General features: G+C 41.3%; 1 long non-coding RNA gene across 1 annotated transcript in view; it reads left to right on the forward strand.

Moving 5' to 3' along the window:
- Nucleotides 1-20,746, forward strand: part of LOC112619517 — a 39,154-nt gene that overhangs the window by 6,397 nt on the left and 12,011 nt on the right. The window contains exon 3 of the long non-coding RNA XR_003118240.1: nucleotides 9,450-9,688. This is a non-coding gene — a long non-coding RNA (uncharacterized LOC112619517). The remainder of the gene's footprint in view (nucleotides 1-9,449; nucleotides 9,689-20,746) is intronic.

Raw genomic sequence — 20,746 nt, forward strand, 5'->3', positions numbered from 1 at the left:
TTTTTTTTTTTTTTTTTTTTTTTTTTGAGACGGACTCTCACTCTGTCACCCAGGCTGGAGTGCAATGGCGCAATCTTGGCCCACTGCAACCTCCGCCTCCCAAGTTCAAGAGATTCTCCTGCCTCAGCCTCCCAAGTAGCTGGGACTACAGGCCCCCACCACCGTGTCCCAACTAATTTTTGGATTTTTAGTAGAGACGGGGTTTCACCATGTTGGCCAGGCTAGTCTCAAATTCCTGACCTCAAGTGATCCACCCGCCTCGGCCTCCCAAAGTGCTGGGATTACAGGCGTGAGCCACCGTGCCTGGCCACAATCAAACAAATTTTAAGTAAAATCTGAAAAACTGGGAAGAAAAAAAAAATTAGAAGAGGCTTTTTGAGCAAAGTGCAGGAGAAGGAGGAAACAAATGTAATAACTGCCTCCCTCCTGCCACCTGGTTGACTACAGAAACTTTGCACCTTATAAAAGGTTTCACACCATGCAAGAGACCAGCTGGAGCAGCAGGGGAGAGAGCCACTGGGAATGAGTCTGAGCAACAACAAATGGTACAAACTTTTGATGAGGCTGGTGAGGAGGGCAGGAGTGGGGAGACAAAGCCCCAGGAAGAACGATTTGGAGGAATCTAAGAGATCATATGTCCCAAACCTCTGTGCCTAAAGGGCCTGCCTGTAGGTCATACAACCGGTTAGTACAAAGTCTGGGAAAAGAGGAGTCCCAGGGCTCCCCACGGCTATTCCTCCTCAGCCCACAAATGAGAGCGACAGATCTGGAGAAAGTATTTAATTCCACAAAGCAGGCACAGCCCTGTGATCTGCGTTAATCTGATTTTATCCGCCCTATTCTGGGTCCTCCTGCAGGGGATGGAATCTCAAGGGAAACTCAGGTTTTAATGAGCTGGGCTACCTCTCATTCCAATGACCTGCTGCCCTGGCATCTCCAGAGGCCAGTGGCAAAGGGTGTCCCTCCAGCCTGACTTGTTGGGTCCAGAAAAAAGAGTCCAGATGGTCGCTAAACCACTTTACCATGATTCTTGCAGAAACTGAGGCCCAAGGTTGAGGCCTAGTTGAGAAGAGGGCTCAGAGGCACTTCACTGAGGTCTGAATAAGGAGAGAGTTTTGAGAGTTTTTGTCCATCCTTCCTCTTGTGCAAGGAAAGGACATCTTTCTTTCCTCTGAACAATGTAAGTCTGTTCCTTGTTCTGTTGCCTTTATTCATTAAGGACTATCTGAAGCATGTGTAGAGATTTGATAGGAGAGAATATCTAAAGAGAAAATTTCTATGAAAATAAAAAGCAGTACAAAGATGAGTGGTTGGAGCAGACAATAAACCCAGTTTCTGAGTCCAGAGGGCAGCCAAGATTGCTACATGTTGGACTCGAGACATCTTTAGATGGTGGAGCGAGGACGGCACTGGCAAGCTGACGGGTTTCCTTGTTTGCAGTGTGAATGTCTTTGGTGATGGCATAGACGTGAGGGTCACAGTCATGGTTATTTCTCTGTGTAGATGGTGAAAGATGTGGATGAAAGAGTGTAAAACATACCTGACAGCAGAATCCAGTTACAGGTGGATAACAAAACCTTCAAGGCAATAAACAGGACCAGAATCTGATAACACACAAGGTTGTGCTATTTTTTCACTGAAACGCAAAACGTTCTCTATGATCAGTCCCATTTCTGATTAAAGATAGCCAAACTAAGATTATTCTTGCTTGAGAAATAAGTCAAATCTTATTAGATTTGGCCTGATTATTTAGATAAGTGAAATAAGAATGGTAACCGATCACGTAGACCTTTTGAAGTTTTCTTTGTTGGACATCTCTATGACGAATCTCAGATAAGACTTTTAAAATGCTTCTCAAGACCAGACAGCCAAGCCAGGAACTCCCTACCAGATTTTACTGGCAATACCTATAGATTTGGGTTAATTCCTCTTCTTGAGGTCCCCAAAATTTCCTGGGTCTGCTGGGAAGTGGCCTTCCTTGTTCACCTCTATGGCTGCAAACACTGTAAGCCAGGTACCAAGACAAGTCTCCCTCCCTCCCTCCCTCCCTTCCTCCCTCCTTTCTTTCTTTCTCTCTCTCTCTCTTTCCTCTCTTTCTCTCTTTCTTTCTTCTTTCTAGATGGAGTTTTGCTCTTGTTGCCCAGGCTGAAGTGCAATGGCACAATCTCGGCTCACTGCAACCTCCACCTCCCGGGTTCAGGCAATTCTCCTGCCTCAGCCTCCCAAGTAGCTGGGAATTACAGCCATGCACCACCACGCCCAATTAATTTTGTATTTTTGGTAGAGACAGGGTTTCATCATGTTGGTCAGGGTGGTCTCAAACTTCTGACCTCAGGTTATCTGCCTGCCTTGGCCTCCCAAAGTGCTGGGATTATAGGCATGAACCACTGTGCGCGGCCCAAGTCAGGTTTTCCTAAGAGGGTTTTTGTAGGCTCCATACAGTCAGCCTTGATTTCTTAAAACTGTCTGGTCATATCTGAATCTATGTATCATTTTCAAATATAACATTATAGTCAAAGCCTTTGTTATATAACCAATGTGTCCAATTACATCTTATAAAGAGAACATATTCGTTTTATTTTTATTTCATGGGTCCATACTGTGTGTATATATATCTATATTTATGGGGGTACATGAGATGTTTTGATACAGGCATGAAATGCATAATGATCACATCATATAAAATGGAGTATCCATCCTCTCAAGCATTTATCCTTTGTGTCGCAGACAATCCAGTTATGCTGTTTTAGTTATTTTTAAGTGTACAATCAAATTATTATTGCCTATAGTCACCCTGTTGTGCTATCAAATACTAGGTATTCATTCATTCATTCTTTTTTTTCACCCATTAACCATCCCCACCTCCCCCCATCATTCTCGTGCTACCCTTCCCAGCCTCTGATAACCATCCTTGTACTATCTTCATGTGTTCAATTGTTTTTATTATTTATTTATTTATTTATTTATTTATTTATTTTTTTGAGAGGGAGTCTCACTCTGTTGCTCAGGTTGGAGTTTAGTGGCATGATCTTAGCTAACCGCTACCTCTGCCTCCTGGGTAGAAGTGATTCTCCTGCCTCAGCCTCCTAAGTAGCTGAGATTACAGATGCCCACCACCATGCCTGGCTAATTTTTGTGTTTTAGTAGAGACAGGATTTCACCATGTTGGTCAGGCTGGTCTTGAACTCCTGACCTCAACTGATCTACCCGCATCAGCCTCCCAAAGTGCTGGGATTACAGGCGTGAGCCACTGTGCCGAGCCTGTTTTGATTTTCAGATTCCACAAATAAGTAAGAACATGTGACATTTGTCTTTCCGTGCCTGGCATATTTCACTTATGATAATGAGCTCTAGTTCCATCTATGTTGTTGCAAATGACAGGGTCTCATTCTTTTTAATGGATAAATAATACTCCATTGTGTATATGTACCACAGTTCCTTTATCCAATCATCTGTTAATGGATACTTAGGTTGCTTCTAAATTTTGGCTATTGTAAATAGTGCTGCAACAAACACGGGGGTGCAGGTATCTCTTTGATAGACTGATTTCCTTTCTTTTGGGTATATACCCAGCAGTAGGATTGCTGGATCATATAGTAGCTCTATTTTGAGTTTTCTGAGGAGCCTCTGAACTGTTCAAGGAGAGCAGACTCTGACTGCATCTCTGCAAATAATTATATTACCATGAAAATAAGAATACTCAATATGACTTTCCAAATTCTGGAAAGTCTAGGCAGGAATAAAAGGTAAATATTTCGTTCTGTTTACAAAAGCATACTCTGTTAATGAGTTACAGACAGCTTCAGAGGAAAGAGAAAGGGCTTCCTTAAATCCAGCAACAGTATTTCAAACAAAAGCCATAACTATTCTTCTTCAGTTTGTTCTGTTTCATGTAATTAATTCTTGTTCTGCTTGATCTTAGTTGTATTGGTCTACTCAGGCTGCCGTGACAACATGCCACAGACTGGGCAGTATAAGCAAGGGAAACTTCTCACAGTTTGGAGACTGAAAATCCAAGATCACGGTGCCAACATGATTGGCATCTGATGAGGGCTCTCCCCTTGGGCTGCAGATGGCCACCTTCTCACTGTGTGCTCACATGACCTCTTCTTTGTGTAAATGTGGAGAGAGAGAGAGCGACGAGCATGAACTCTCTAGTGTTTCTTTTTTATAAGAACACTAATCTTACTTGATCAGGGCCCCATCCTATGACTCATTTAACCTGAATTACTTTCTTAGAGGCCCCATCTCCAAATACAGCCGTGCTGGGGATTAGGACTTCAACGTATGAACTTTGGATATGATACAAACATCAGTCCACAGCACTTAGGTTAGCAGTTTTATGAACCCATAAGCTTCTCCACTAGAGTTCTGGAAGTTCTTACTTAGTCCAGTGCTATGGTCTTAAAGTTATGTGAGCAATGCTATCAGAATCCTGTAGCCCAGAGTACTTGACATAGTCCTTTCCATTGTCTCTGAGACAATTCCTTATTGCTGAAAATGAAGCATGCTGGCCTGTAGCTGGTTGCAAATGCTTTCAGAGAAGAATCAGAGTAAAACAAAAATATCTGTGAATGACAAAAGGCCTAAAATGACCATGGCTAAAGATCTGATGAGAGTTCATAATAAAAAATATGCAAATGACAAGGAAATTCAGTTGTCTCTGTGGCATGCAACATTTTAAATATTAAAATGATGGAATTATGATTGATAACAGTTTTCCAGTACATATTATGAACAGCAAGGACAATGACAGATTTCTATGAACTTCATACAATTTCTGAACTATTTATATTGATAACATTGACCCACACAAATATAACACAGGGAAGGTTAAGCATCTCTTTATGTAACAATGCTTTTCATGCAATTCAATATACCAAATAAACCTAATTATTTTTTAACTTTTCTGTTTTTAGAAAGTGAAAGAACAAATTCTTTGAGATTTTGCAGGGGCCCCCTGAGAAATCTCAAGTTCAGTTCGAGATCAAGATTCCATTTAGGATTTTATTTTGGGAAGGCCAAATTGTCAAAAATATCAAGAGGTTTGAATAGTTAACTAAACAGAACTCTAGGCCACTGTGAAACAATACTTAGTTACCAATTTAACCAAAGCAATAGTAAAAGAATTCAAAAGTAAATATACGTAGAAAGACAATTATTTAAAAAAAAAAAAAAGGCTTAGCTCTTTTACTGAAGCCCATTTTTTAAAAACTTTATAAATCTGTTTGCTCTTACCCAGTTTTGATTGCACAAGGTAAGATTTCTTTTCCAATATCTCTTTCTAAAATTTACTTTTACTGAGGTAAAATATACATATATAACTTGCTATATTTACCATCTTAAATGTATAGTTCAGTGGTAATAAGTACATTTATATATATGTTTTTAAATATATATATATAATTTTTTTGCCCTTCACCTCCTCCTTCCCCCTCCCCTTCCCAGCCTCTGATAACCACCGGTCTACTCCCTATCTTCATGAAATACATGTTTTCAGCTCCTACATATGAATGAGAACATGAAATATTTATCTTTCTGTGCTTGGCTTATTTCACCTAACATAATGGCTTATAGTTCCACCTGTGTTGCTGCAAATGACAGGATCTTATTCTTTTTTATGGTTGAATAATATTTCACTGTGTATATATACCACATTTTCTTTGTCCATTCATCCACTGATGGACACTGTGACTGATTACATATTCTGGCTATTGTGAATAGTGCTGCCATAAACATGAGAGTACACATATATCTCTTGGACATAATGATTCCCTTGTTTTTGGTCATATACTCGATAGTGGGATGGCTGGATCATATAGTAATTCTATTTTTAGTTTTATTTAGGAGCCTTTATACTGTTCTCCATTGTGGTTATACTAGGAATTTGTATTCCTACTAACAAAGTATGAGGGTTACCATTTTCCATGGAATTATGAGCATCTCCTCATAATATCCTCACTGGCATCTGTTAATTGCCTGTCTTTTTGATACAAGCCATTTTGAGTAGAGTGAGATGATATCTCATTGTTATTTTTATTAGCATTTCTCTGACGATTAGTGATGTTGAATTGAGCATTTATTTTCATATAGCTGTTGGCGACTTGTATATCTTCTTTTGAAAAATGTCCGTTCACTGCAGAGCAAAGATCACACCACTGCACTCTAGCTTGGGCAACAGAGCACAACTCTGTCTCACCCAAAAAAAAAAAAAAAAAAAAAAAAAAGTTTGTTCAGATCTTTTGCCCATTCTTTAATCAGATATTTTGTTTTTCGCTATTGAGTTGTTTGAGCTCCTTATATATTCTGGTTACTAATCCCTTGCAGATGGATAGTTTGCAAATATTTTCTCCCATTTTGTATCTTCCTTTCACTTTGTTGACTGTTTCCTTTGTTGTGCAGAAGCTTATTAGCTTGATAGAATCGCAGTTGCCTATTTTTGTTTTAGTTCCCTTTGCTTTTGAGGTCTTACACAGGAAATCTCTGCCCTGACCAGTGTCCTGGAGCATTTCCCCTGTGTTTTCTTCTAGCAGTTTCATAGTTTCAGGTCTTAGATTTAAGTCTTTAATTCATTTTGATTTGCTCATGTGGTGAGAGATAGGAGTTTATGGTCATGTTTCTGCATATAATTATCCAGTTTTCCCCGTATCATTTGTTGAAAAGACTGTCGTTTCCCTATTGTATGTTCTTGGTGCCTTTGTCAAAGATGACTTGATTTTAAATGTGTGGATTTATATCAGGGTTCTCTATTCTGTTCCATTGGTCTGCGTGTCTGTTTTTATGCCAGTACCATGCTGTTTTGGTTACTGTGGCTTTGTAGTAAATTTTGATGTCAGGTTCTGTGACACCACCAGCTTTGTTCTTTTTGCTCAGAACTGCTTCGGCTATTTGAGGTCTTTTGTAGTTTCATATAAATTTTAGGATTGTTTTTTCTATTTCTGTGAAGCATGTTGTTTTATTTTATTTTTTTAAAAAAATTAAAAATATTTTTGTGGGTACATAGTAGGTATATAACATTGGTATTTTGATAGGGATTGCATTGAATCTGTAAATTACTTTGAGTATTGTCATTCTAACAATATTAATTTTTCTGATCCATGAATATAAAATATCTTTCTTTTTTGGTGTCTTCTTCCATTTCTTTCATCAGAGTTTTACAGTTTTCCTTATATAGATTTTTCACTTATTTGGTTAAATGGATTCCCAGATATTTTATATTTTTTGTAACTACTGTAAATGGGATGGCTTTCTTGAGTTCTTTTTCAAATTGTTCGTTATTGGGTATATAAATGCTACTGATTTGGGTATTCGCATTTTTGTTTGGTTGTTTTTGAGACACGGTCTCGTTCTGTCACCCAGGCTAGAGTGTAGTGGCACAGTCATGGCTCACTGCAGTCTCGATCTCCTGGGCTCAAGCAACTCTCCCAAACTCAGCCTCTTAAGTAGGCAGGACTATAGGTGCATGCCACCACACATGGTTAATTTTTAAATATTTTTGTAGAGACTTGGTTTTGCTATATTGCCCAGGCTGGTATCAAACTCCTGGGCTCAAGCAATCCACCCACCTTGGCCTCTCAAAGTGCTGGAATTACAGATGTGAGCCACTGTATTCAGTTTGTATGTTGATTTTGTGTCCTGAAACTTTATGAATTTGTTTATTAGTTTTATCGGTGTTTTAGTGGAGTCTTTCAGTTTTTCTAGGTCTAAGGTTATGTCATCTGCGAACAAGGCTAATTTGACTTCTTTCTTTCCAATTTGGATGCCCTTTGTTTGTTTGTCTTGCCTAATTGCTCTGACCCAATATTCCCTTTACAATTTTTTATATCTATTTCATTTTGTTCTATGTTTTCCTCTTTCTCATTCTGGAACAGCCAGTCATTTCACTCTAAGACAGTTATTTTTATTTTTCCCATAAACATTTTCTTCCTATTTTGCAAATTGTGCTTGCAAGTCATTTCCCTTTACCTATATTAGTTCTAGTAGTTTTATTTACACATGTTGGTTAAAATTTTTACCCATAAGTAACCTCTTTTTTTGGTAACAGAAAAAACTAGGTTATAGACAATTGTGAGTTGTCCATCATGTACCAACATTCTATAGCAGATCAGCAAATTTTATGAATATACCATCTCACAATTTTTATAGGTATGTACTTCCTTATAGTACAATTGTTTTAATGTGGCAAAAGAATATTTATTAACAGACCTAAATATATTTAGCCTCTCTATACCATATAAAAATAAGAAGCCAAAAATATATAAAATTAAACCTATTCTTAGCAATAAATTTTCAGTGGTTTATCTGGCTTAGAAATACTCTAGATATTTAATGAATATCAATTACTTAGCATAATTTTAAGGTTGCAAGTTACCAAAAAGATTTCGGAAACCATTTTTAGGCAGTTATTATAAAATGTAACTATTGTCCAAAAGTTCATTTATAAAATTTTTATTCTACTCACATGAATTTAATACATGTGATAACTCAGAAGACAGCTGTTTTATTGAATCAACAATTTTAAACCAGTTTTATCTAACAAATACTTCCCAAAGTCACATGAACTTAAAAAAAAATTGGGGGTTAATTCCTATATTTCTGAGAGCTTTATAAATATTTAATTGATATAAGCAATTTGTCCCTAAGACTAACAGAATAGAGTTTCTTTATAGGGTTTTATAAATTAATTGGGTAATGCCATCAGGAGGTAGGAAAATATCACATATACATAACATACATGTGTTCATATATAAAATACAGATAGATGCAAATGGAGACCTTATAGCTTCCATTCCAAAATTGTAGCCATGAGTCAGGTAAACACAGTAATACAGAACTCACTGGTTTATATGAAAGACTGGCTCTCGTCTTTACAGAACTTTAATTTTTTTATCCAAATTGTGTTTTTGATGAATGGAACAAGTTGCTACCTGACCAATATGAGAGCAAAAATATTTTTTACCAATATTATGGAGGACATTTTTAAGATAATGTAGTTGCTTTTGGAGGCGCTTGAGTCCCATAGAGTCTCCAATGGGGCTCCAGTGAGTGTAGGTAGTTGAGAGCCTGGAGTGGAAAGGGAAAAGTCTGGCAGGGCTGAACAAAAATATGGAGGAGGTGGGAGTTTAAAGGAGGACATATCAAAAATGGAAGGAGGAATGAAAGCAAAAGGAAGAGAGAGGTCTTAGAGATGCCACTTTAGGGAAGTCCCAAACTGTCCTTAGTAAAATCATATCAACGAGAAGGGAAGCAGACAGAGTTAGTGCCTAAACGGGGGAGCACATAGTCAGTAGGGGTTTCGGAAGGAGGTTGGAGTGAGGTTCAGTCAACTGAGAAGCTCCCATGTTCATAACTCATGATACCTCACAAGCAATGGAGCCTGGCACTCTAATCCCAGCTCTACATCTTAAAACAGAAAAGCCTGGGAATCTAACTCAGCCTCTTTCTTACAGAAAAACCTGAAATTCCAACCCAGCCTTTTGTTTGCCTGGGATTATAGCCCAGTTCTTACAAGCAGAGAAGCCTAGAACACTAACCCAGCTTCAAGAGTATACTCAGAATCTCAAGGATCATAATCTGTGCTGCCCATTCTTCAACAGACTGTCATCTGGAGCCCTGGATTGGATCAGGAGTCAGGCTCACCAGTGGAGCCCCAATCAGTCAGTCAGGAGTGAAGATGAAAGCTTCAAAGGTGGGCATCTGGGGTCCTGGGTGAGAGGCCTGGGGATCCAATGATGACTCTGATCCTGTCTGGGTCATGACACCATACCTGTTAAAGAAAAAAATTATTCTGATGCTTGTTCAGACTTGAATACAGTCCTGCAAAGAAGACTGTATGCAAGACTATTCCAATAGGTGTATCAGCGGTAGGAGGGACTCAGGAAAGAAGCACACAGAAGGTTGAGCCCAGTTGAGAAGAAGGCTCAGAGGAACCCAACTGAAATTTTTTCAAGGAGATAGTCTTATTCAGTGCCTGTGCCTTTTAGTGCTTGGGTTGTTTGGATCGCAAAGTCAGATTCTGAAAAACTGCTGAAGGATTTCGTGAAAATAAAATTTAATTTATGCTAAAAAATATTAGTAGGAGACTCACTCTGTCTTCTGCTCATTTTTGTAGTATCTCATATGGAGGCATGGGGGACCTGAGTGGATTATAGACTCGGGGATTCTGTCTGCCATCGTTATTGTAAGGGCAGGGAGAACAGTGCTGAGACGCAGAGGCATCAAGTCTTATAGCTGCAAAGATCTTAGTGTAGTGGTTCTCAAACTTTAATGTACATAGAAATGCTAGAGGCATGTGTCAAAGAAAAGTGCTGAGATATAGAGGCATCAAGTCTTACAGCTGCAAAGACCTTAGTAGAGTGGTTCTCAAACTTTAGTGCACATTAGAAATGTCAGGGGTGTGTGTCAATGATGCAAATTCCCAGGCATATTCAGACTCACCGAATTAGAATTTCTGTGGAGACCAGGAGTCTGCGTTTCAACACCCTTCGGTCAAAATGTTGCCAGTGCAAGTAGTCCCTCCAGCAGCACTTTGAAAAACATTCCCTCTCCTTACTCCCACTCTCTTCCTACGTCTTCTCCCCACGATTCCCAGAATCTGCGTTGGAACTGGTTCAAAGTAGCCCATGCCTTCGCTGGGCAGCTTTTACAGTTAGAATGTCTCTTCTCCTCTTCCCACGAGGTCAAAAGGTATCTCCCCGCTACTTACTCACACAGCCGACCTTCATACAGCCGGTCCATCTTGGGCCTTTAGTGCTCAACACCAAGATCACATCTGTAACCAGTCTTCCCTAGGATCCTTGGTTACAAACAGAGTCCCAGAAATGATTCTAACCTCATTTTACCTGTTCTTCCCCCTTTGCTGAGCATGACTCACACCAGCTCACGAGTAGTCTTCTATCACTCGGGCTTCTACAGGTCTTGCTCCTCTCCTGCCTGGCTCTTCCGTGCAAAGCAGGAAGGCCTGTGAGATCAGGATGCTGCCGTACCTGCTGCTGCTGATCTCCACAGTGAAAAGCTGTGGTGGTGCCTCCCAGTGCTGCTGCCCTGAGGGACCAGGCCAACTGGGTCTTTCCGGAGTGCTCAGTCGTCCAGTACCTGGCTTACTGCTCTTCAGAGCTGTGGGAGACTCTGTGCCATGCAGTCACCCGAGCTCCCAAGCATCCCTGTAGGCTTCTCCACATTCACAGGGCCCTTGAGAGAAATGGCTGCTTCAGCTTCTGCTTGCAACCTCACTCTGCAAAGGGTTCAGTCAGATGCCCATCCTCAGGACTGGGCTGGGGTCCAGGAATGGGCACTTCTTTTTCTCCCAACCCAGTCCCTTGTGAAGCACACACTTCTTTGTGCTTTTTTGTATAGGAAAAACAGAAATTTGATGTAGAGGATTTACCCTACTACTCAGTTATGCATGCCCAGACGTGTTAAGTCCAGCATGGGGCCCCCATCACATGGCTGACCCTGTCCCACAAGCAGGGGTGGCTTCATGGGAATGTAGCCTGTGCCATCACTTAGGCCCACCCTCACAAGGGGCCCTGTGCTTGTTTTAACACTCTGCCGTTGCTGCTGTGAATTTGCTTATCTTATCATTTTTATCTGACTCTTGTGTTTTGTTAATGAAGTCAGATAGGACAGTGTGTGGGAGCAGAGGAGATGCCCGATGGCAATGAGATAGGCTGAGTCCCCCGCCACAGTGGGCAGAGGCACATGCATGCCAAGTGGTTGGCCTGGCAGCCCGCAGCAGGACCCAGGCCGAGATGGAAAATGATGACAGTCCAGCAGTAGCAGAGCAGCAGTGGTGGCCCACACAGCCACGGCCCTGAGAGAGAGGGGGGACTCTGCGCGAGAGTGGTGGCAGGACCACTGGTGGCAGCCACATTGCCTACCTGTCCCCAGAACCCTTCTGTCTTAGTTCAGTAGTGCTGTTCCAGCAAAATACGTGAAACTGGGTAAATTATGAAGAACAGAAATTTATTTCTTACAGTTCCAGAGACTGGGATGTTCAAGATCAAGAGGCTAGCATTTGGTGTCTAGTGAGGGCCTTCTTGCTTTGTTCTCACATATTGCAGGGGGGTTAAAAGGACAAAAGGGAGGAACACTGTGTCCTCATGGGGAGAAAGAGAGGAAGAGCAAAAGGGCCGAACAGCTCGCTGGAACCTCTTTTATAATGTTGATAATTCCACTCACAGGAGATCTGCCCTCATGCCTTAATCACCTCCTAAAGGCCCAACCTCTAAATACCATTGCATTGGGGGTTAAATTTTAACATACATTTCGAAAGGGGACACAAATATTCAAACCCTAGCACCATCCCTGCACCATCAGCACAAATGTTAATGTGGCCTGAATGCCAAGCCAGTTGATGCCAGAGCTCAGACAGTAAACTTTGTCTGTAAATTAATAAAACCATATATATTGCAAGAAAGCATCACAAGGAGTTCTTTTTTTGTTGTTGTTGTTGAGACGAGTCTCACTCTATCTCCAGGCTGGAGTGCAGTGGCACAATCTCGGCTCACCGCAACCTCTGCCTCCTGGGTTCAAGGGCTCGCTGCAACCCCTGCCTCCTGGGTTCAAGCAATTCTTCTGCCTCAGCCTCCCGAGTAGCTGGGACTACAGGCACGTGCCACCACACTCAGATAATTTTTGTACTCTTAGCAGAGACGGGGTTTCATCATGTTAGCCAGGCTGGTCTCAATCTCTTGACCTCTCCCTCCCAAAGTGTTGGGATTACAGGTGTGAGCCACTGCACCCGGCCAGGAGTTATTTAATGAGATTAGACTCTGGTTTTGAAAACTGCTGCAACAGTGCAAAGAAAATGTCCACAGCCTTGGAAGAGAAATTAAATTTAAAGATTATTGCATTCAATGGAAAGGAACATAATTTTCATACAAAGTGTTAGGTGAACCAATTTTTAATATAACGGGGACAATTTTATAACTCATTTCCTTTGTAATTGAAGATATGGTGACAGAATGCATAAGCAGGTGTTCTGTATTATATAAAACCATGAAACCACTTTTGGTTTCTTGTAGGACTTTCACAAGTTACAGAAAATATTAGATGAAAATTTTAAATGCCATTGTATAAAATTACTTTAAAATTAAATTCAGACTATATGAAACTGATTTATATGAAGAGTGAAATCTTTTTAGAAAAATTGTTTCATGAGAATCACCAGCTCTAGATATACTAAAATTTATGTATTTCAAAGTAATTTACCAGAAATTTATCTGATGAATTTGTCTGTTGCCATAGTCTGTAGAAACTCTTAATAGCTCAGTACCAGTTGCATCATCAGACCCTTCTCAAAATTAAAAAGAATCAATTATCAACTTCCAGTCTTGCATTTGCCAAGAGCAACTCACATTGCCTTCAATGATATTAATGGAAAATAAATTGCTAAAAGTATAAATGAGTTTGCAGAAAAACGAGCCAGAAAAATCTTAACAATCATTGGTCATATATTAATAAAGTATTATTATTTATTGTTTTATACAAAATTATGACACTAGGCCAGGCGCGGTGGTGCACGCCTGTAATCCCAGCACTTTGGCAGGCTGAGGTGGGTGGATCACCTGAGGTCAGGAGTTCAAGACCAGCCTGGGCAACATGGTGAAACCCTGCCTCTACTAAAAATACGAAAACTAGCCAGGCGTGATGGCGCACGTCTGTAATCCCAGCTACTTGGGAGGCTGAAGCAGGAGAATCTCTTGAACCCAGGAGGCGGAGGTTGCAATGAGCCAAGATCATGTCACTGCACTCCAGCCTGGGAGATAGAGCCAGACTCCATCTCAAAAAATATATAAATAAATAATATAATATAACTATGACTCTAAAAGTTATTTTGTAATCTGTACATTTATCTTGCTATTCATATATTGCTATTTATTATTCCTATTATATTTTATAAGTAAAAAAAAAATAATAATATCAGTGCTACCTGACACAGAAAAACAAAACATCTGCAGTAGTTTGCCTTGGCTGGGGCCTTTTGCCTCTTCTCCTTTCTCTCTCCCCCTTTCCCACTTGCATTAGCCCAAATATGCACAATTCCTCGTAGGAACTTGATCTTTAATCATCTTTTCCCTATTAGGTATTCTGCTCAGGATACCTGTATTCAGGAATAACTCTGGGTAAAATGCTTGATGCAGGCAGGGAGCGCTTTGGGCCACTCTCTCTATTCCTATTTCCTTACTTGTTTTCAACATCCCAAGGTCATGGGGCAGGCAGAAGAGACTATTGCCGTCTCCTGTGCCTCCTTGGTGGAGACCACGTGGGTCTTCTCCAAGCTAGGGTACCAGTTACCACATCTGCAACTTTGCAGCAGCAGGAAGGAAAAAGGCAAGTCAAATGCTGAGGCCCTCGAGATTTAATTTCCTTCCTGGAGGAACTCCCTGCAGTCCAATAATATGCAGTAGATGTGGCTTTGGAAAAAGCACCTTATCTCTCTTATTGGATACCTGACAAGTTGGCTATGTACCTTACTCAGGTAACAAGAATTACAGAAAGATTAAATCTTGGGAGTATAAATAGACAGGGAGGCAGCAGAGAATAAAATTTAATTTCCTGTTCTTTGGACATTATGGCATCACCGCTTCCAAAGATAAACCACTACATGTGAGTCCTTGTCTCCAGCCCAACCTCTGGCTCTGCCTTCCAGGCAAGTGATCCCATACCTCTAAAATATGGTTCATCTGTTCCATGCCTACAGGGCCTGAGGTTCCTTGGCTGGAGCTGAGGAACCCTCCAGCCTTCATTTTACCTATAGCTCAGCTTTCTGCCTGCATGAAGTCTCAGGACATTTGAGTCCCTGGTTCTTTACTGAATTCTGAACCACAGCTTTGCCTTATCCTTTGGCTTCCATGAATTCCTTGGTTCTTAACTACCCGTCTGGTTCTGGGCCCATGACCCCTCTCCAGGTCGAAGCCCCGTCTTGCTCTAACACAAGCTTGCTTCACTAGTCCTGGTCCATCTCTGACATCCTCCATCATCTTTGTTGCTGATGTGACAAAATATCCCCTGTTCCTTCCTCATCACTTTACGCACAAGCTGACAATTGTCTCGGTTGTACTGGTCATAGTAATGATTCACTGGGACAATCCCTTAGAAAATAGACTTAAGAATTCCAGGAAAAGTGCTTCTGCAAGTCATCTGGACGTTGCCTTTGCCATTTTCACATAAACAGTAGATCCTCCTTTCTTGTAGACAAACCAACCACTGTGCTTTTGCAAACATTGCACGTTGCGAACAGATGGGCTTTTTAAAAATCATACTATATTGTAAGAGATCCGGAACAACCCTTTATCAAAGGGAATCCTGAGAAAAATCTTATGATATAAAAAAATCTTACTTTTACTAATTTAGTTGCTCCCCAAAGCTGAATTTCCATGTTTGAGGTGTTCTTTAAGGGGCACGTGGCTTCTCTGCCATTTCACTGCTCCCACCACTGCTCCACGTGTTCATAATAAATGGATCTCATCCCAGCTGCATGCCTTATCTATCTCACTTACATGTTTACATCTCTCACAAGAGAACGAGTGTTTTGGATGTTATGTTGGAGGACTGGAGACCCTTTCTGAAATACAGTTTTTAAAAACATGCAGATTAACTGTGATTGCAGATGCAAGTTTTTACTGGTGAAAATGGTTTGTTATGATTGTTGCCTAGCATCAGAAAAATAGAAGTTGTGAGAGTTACAGGTGACATCTTCACAGAGAAAATGCAGCAGCTGTTCTGCTTTCAAGGACAGTCCTCTTGGAGTTAGTATATGTACTTTTTGAAAAAAAAATCTAGGTCTTAAGCATGCATGGAGGCCGCCTATTTGACAAGTCACCTTTCTGCCAAGCTCCAGCCTTTGCTGTCTCTATCAGCAGCAGATTGCACACGGGGAGAAGAAGGCTTGGCTCTCATCAAGCTGTCTCCATCTGCACAGCCACAGAGGGCTCTGTCTGCTCCCAGCTCAGCCCTCTTTGGGGGCTTTGGACTTAGAAGACCCCTGGAGGAGTTACTGACTGTGGCTCTAGCCAAAAAGGCTGATTTCCCAGCGTCTTTCTACTCAACTCAAATAACACCGTTTCTCAAAGATGGCCCTTTCTCTTTCTTCTCCCTCAGCTCAGGGACTTGGAGGGGAGAATTAATTTGCCCAAAAGACACAGCTAGTGTCCAACAGAGCCAGATTCCAGCTATGATCTGCTTCCTTTTGAACTATATTTGACATTTGGGGCAAACAATGATCTTTGGAGTGAGTACAGGGGTGGTGGGAGCAAGGGATACCCCTCCATTTGCAGAAAATCACTGCAGGTCTGTTTATCTCAATTCCATGAAAGGAGCTGAGGGAGGATAAACTACCGCCTCTTCTTCTGTACCCACCTGGGTCTGCATTTCTTTCCTGTTTGAAGGACCATCAGAGTCACAGGGCTTGGACTCCTAAAACGAACAGTGAGAGCTTCCATTCATATAAGATTTTTTTGAGAAACCACAGAGGAATTCTCCCATATGTTACAATTTTCAAAACCAAAAGAGCAGACCTCTTCTATAACCCTAACCCCGACATACACACAGCTCTATTTTTCTTCCAGCTCAGACTGTGTGATCACTTGAGGGAGGGAAGGGCTGGTCTACACTGGTGCTGGGAAGCCTCAGTGGTGCTGTTCTCCCTCTAAAAGGGAAGAGTGAGGGTCTGAAGAAATTCAAGCCAGCAGCTGCTTTCTAGTGGGGCAGGACTAATGCAGGTTCTACCAACTTATTAGCGTCAAATGGGGAGGATAATGGCAATAGCTGCCATATAATGATCCCTTACTGTAAATTAATACCAAAGCTAAACAGCTTTTCCCAGATTAACTCATTTAATTCTCATGGCAATCCTGTGAAGAAGATACTAGGTGGAAAAGCCAAAAAATAAAAATATATTATCAGGGACAAAAAGTATATCAATTGATGTTTCAAAATATTATCTCTGACTATACATAAGAGAGAAGTACAAATTCTATTCATGGTCAGCATAGTAAGCCCCCATCCATCCATCCATCCATCCATCCATCCATCCATCCATCCATCCCCCAGGACTCCACAGGCCTCATGTTACTGTTCTGCAATGCTCACCCCATCCATTGCTGCTGCTAAGTTCTAGCATTTCAAGTCAATGGACAGGATTGAGTGATCCAGAGACAAACCACACATTTGTCCAATGGCCAGGCCAAGTTATGGCACAATAGTTCTAGGAGAGGGCCAAGGACACAGCCAGAGTGGCCAGCTGCTCCAGAAATTGCACCTTGTGGCCTGGAGCAGTGGGAATTCACCACAGCTGAGACAGTCATCCCTCCTGCCCTCCCTCACACAAAAGAGCCTCCTAAGTCCTGGCCTTCGTGTGTGTGATGAACTGATTTAGAAATTATTCTTCTCTTTATCTTCATCTTCCCCTAAGTCTCTGTTGGAAATAGAATCATGGCAGATTTTTAGATTAACAGCCTCACAGCCTTAATTTTATTTATCTGACAAGTTTGACTCTGGGGACACCAGCTGTAAGCTTTTGCAAAATAGCATGGAAATTATTAACTTTTCGGCCAAGGGCTCTATACCCTCATAGCAGAACTGCCAGGGCTGATGATAGCAATACTCAGGACTTTTGGAGAAAAAAAAACTTGTGTGACCCCTGTGAAAGAGGCTGTGAGGGAAAACTGTGAGCTTGAAATCAAATTTCCTGGAGGGATTTTCTCAGCTGGCTTTGTAGCCCTATTCATGCCCCTGAAGCAGCCACAGGCAGTGAGTTAGCTCAGAGACAAACACCTCTTGTGTTTGGTGTGGGAAACGTGTTTGCGCCACTATTTATTAGATTTTCTATTCCCTCCTCTGGGGGTGGCAGACCCAGAGAAGAAGCAACTGGAGAGGAGACTGAAAAAAGAAAGTAAAATAAAAAATAGAGTAAAAGAGAGAGGGATAAAAATAGAAACAAGCAGAGCTGCCTGTTTCCTGGACAGGTTGAAATGCCTAGATACAGATTAATGAGCCATTATGACAGGATGCTAAAGGGGCCTGGGCTGAAGATGCTATGATGTGGACTGGACAGGGCAGGGTTATTGAGTGATGGAGGGAAGCTGGAGCAGGTGCTCAGAGAAGTCAGGAGGGGGATGAAGAGAACAGTCAGGCCAGTGGGACCTGGTATCCGGAGAAATGGGGCCTGGCAAGAGGGGAAAAGGAGGAACAGTGAGTTTGCTGCATCAGAAGGACCTGGTAAGTGGTGGTAAGTGTCCCAATAGGTGACAGAAAGGGTACAGTCCCATAGTAGGTCTTAGAGAAGGCAAGTGGATAGGACAGCAGAGGACCAGAGAGAGAACTGACAAGGCTAGAGACACTGTGCAGTTTCTCAGAAGGCAGGCAAGAGAGACTTAGACACAGGGCACAATCCAATGACGAAGGCAGAATCATTCAAGTTCATTCTTGTTAATAAAATTAAAAAAAAAATAATGGTGGAATCAGAAGATTTGTCAGAGCCAGAGCAAAAAGGTTAGAGTGAGACCGGCAGCCAAAGTGATGATGGGGCAACATGGCTGCCCTGGAGCTCCTCAACCTAGCTTCCCAGGCTGAGGTCATTGGCCTAGAGTCTGGGACAAGAGCTGAGCTTGCAGCGGGGAGAGAAGATGGTGGGCAGATTATCTACCTGGGTTAAAGGGGCTTCAGGCTTGTTACCTTGCATAATTTGAAGACTTTGGGTACAAAACTGCTACTGCTTAGAGCAGTGGTTCTCAGCCCTCATTATACATTAGAATCACCTGGGAAGACATAAAATATACTGATATCTAGGCAATCCCCTTCTTCTACCCCCACATCAATTAGATGAAAATCTACGATACTGGCATTGAGATAATTCCATGCCAGCAAAGGTTGCAAACCACTGACTTATGGGCAAAAGTTGCACTATCTGTATCCGTAAAGGTGTGCTATGCAATACAGCAATCACTGTCAATATGTGGCTACTGAGCATTTCAGATGAGGCTAGTTGGAACTGAAATGTGCTGTAAACCTAAAACACACACTGAATTTTGAAGACCTAATCTGAATAAATAACCCAAAATGCCTCATTAATAGTGAGATACTTGTTAAAATGATATTTTGATACATTGGGTTAAATAAGTTATATTATTTCACTTCCTTGTTTTCACTGGCTCTAATGTGGCTTCTAGAAAATTTACCCTGATATATGTCGTTTGCATTATATTTCTTTTGAACAGTGCTGCACCAGAGTTTCTTTCAGTTCTGATTCACAGACTACACAACTGAAATTGCTTTTCCAATATTGCGGCTGCAGATGGCAATGCACTGGGAAGACAATTTTCTTTACCCAAATTTATCACAGTTTGTAATTATGTATTCATTTGTGTGTTTGTTTTTTGAGTGTCTCATTTCCTCAGTGTTTACCTCTCTACCTCAGCATCTAGCTCAGTGTTGGACGTAGTAACAATTCAACAAATATTTGTTAAATGGATGGATTGGGGAATGAATAAACAATTAGATGAATAAAATATTTCTTTTTCTGCTGCTGTAATCCCTAGATGCACAGGTTGATAGGAAACCTGTCTCCTGCTCATACTAGTACTGCAGAAAGGGGGCCATTGTGCATAGTAAGGAAGGGCTATAGCAGAGAGGTGAGGTGCAAAGGCTTTGGAGGCAGACGGATCGGGGCCTAAATCCAGGGTCAGTCAGTGCAACTCACTTAGCCTCTTGGCCTCTGTGATCTCTCTTATCTGTACCATGGAGCTAATACTCCCTTCAGGGCTGTTGTGAAAGGCTTAGCACAGTGCCTAACACTTTGTGGGAAGTGTTGGTGTAAGAAAGAAAAAGAACGGGACTAATCTCTGGGATGCGATCTGTTCTGCACAGGAGGTTGCACCAGTGCTTGGCCTCCTGGGGGAGCAAATTTGCTGCCCTTACCTGAGCTGAGTATACTTAGTTCTTCAGAGTCTGACCCATATTGTGTCCATGGGCAGTTTATCACAATGGAGGAATTTCTGGAGGAATTAAGATTTCTGGGGACGTGTTACCTAAAAAGATGTTTGCTTTGAATAAGAGCACAGCTAAGGTTTTTGGTTATTCTCAGACTGCATTTGTCTTCTTCCTAACTCAGCTGAGAAGATTTTGGATAAGGTCTCAGACTCAGCACAGAACCTTTGGAGATGGCAGTGTCTTTTACATCCATATCTTGATTGGCATGAAAGGAATTAATTGCCTCCTCCACCTTGCTTATGTAGCCCATGACAAAATCCACATGAAAAGAGAGGGGATGTTAGGAAACACGAGACTTAACTGGTATGTTCCAAAATGTTCTAGTCTGGACAAACAGTATAATAAGGGCGGAACTACTTATCAGGCTCACAACCAAGAAGGGAGCAAGGAGAGAACTGCCAAGAAAAAGAAAAAGAAAGCAGTTTCTTCTGTTCCTTGGGGGCTACTTATAATTAATATTCAAGCTAAATTTATCCAGATAAAGAAAATGCTATTGGTATGGAAACGTTTTGGTAATTTATATGTCTCTTCAAAATGGGTAGAAGCATATCTATGTTCCAAGGCTGACACCATGGTGATCAGCAAAAGACCTCCAGAAAATCTCATTACTAGGTTTAAAATACTCTACCATCATAGGGACATGTATTCAATAGGTTGGTTCTTAAAGTTGTAAAAACCTACAGAATCTAGTGTTGTCAATGCCCACATTGTCTGTAGTCAGCAGAAGTAATAAAATATCAAAACGGGATTAGAA

Source organism: Theropithecus gelada, chromosome 2 (assembly GCF_003255815.1).
Source record: "Theropithecus gelada isolate Dixy chromosome 2, Tgel_1.0, whole genome shotgun sequence".
NCBI lineage: Eukaryota > Metazoa > Chordata > Mammalia > Primates > Cercopithecidae > Theropithecus > Theropithecus gelada.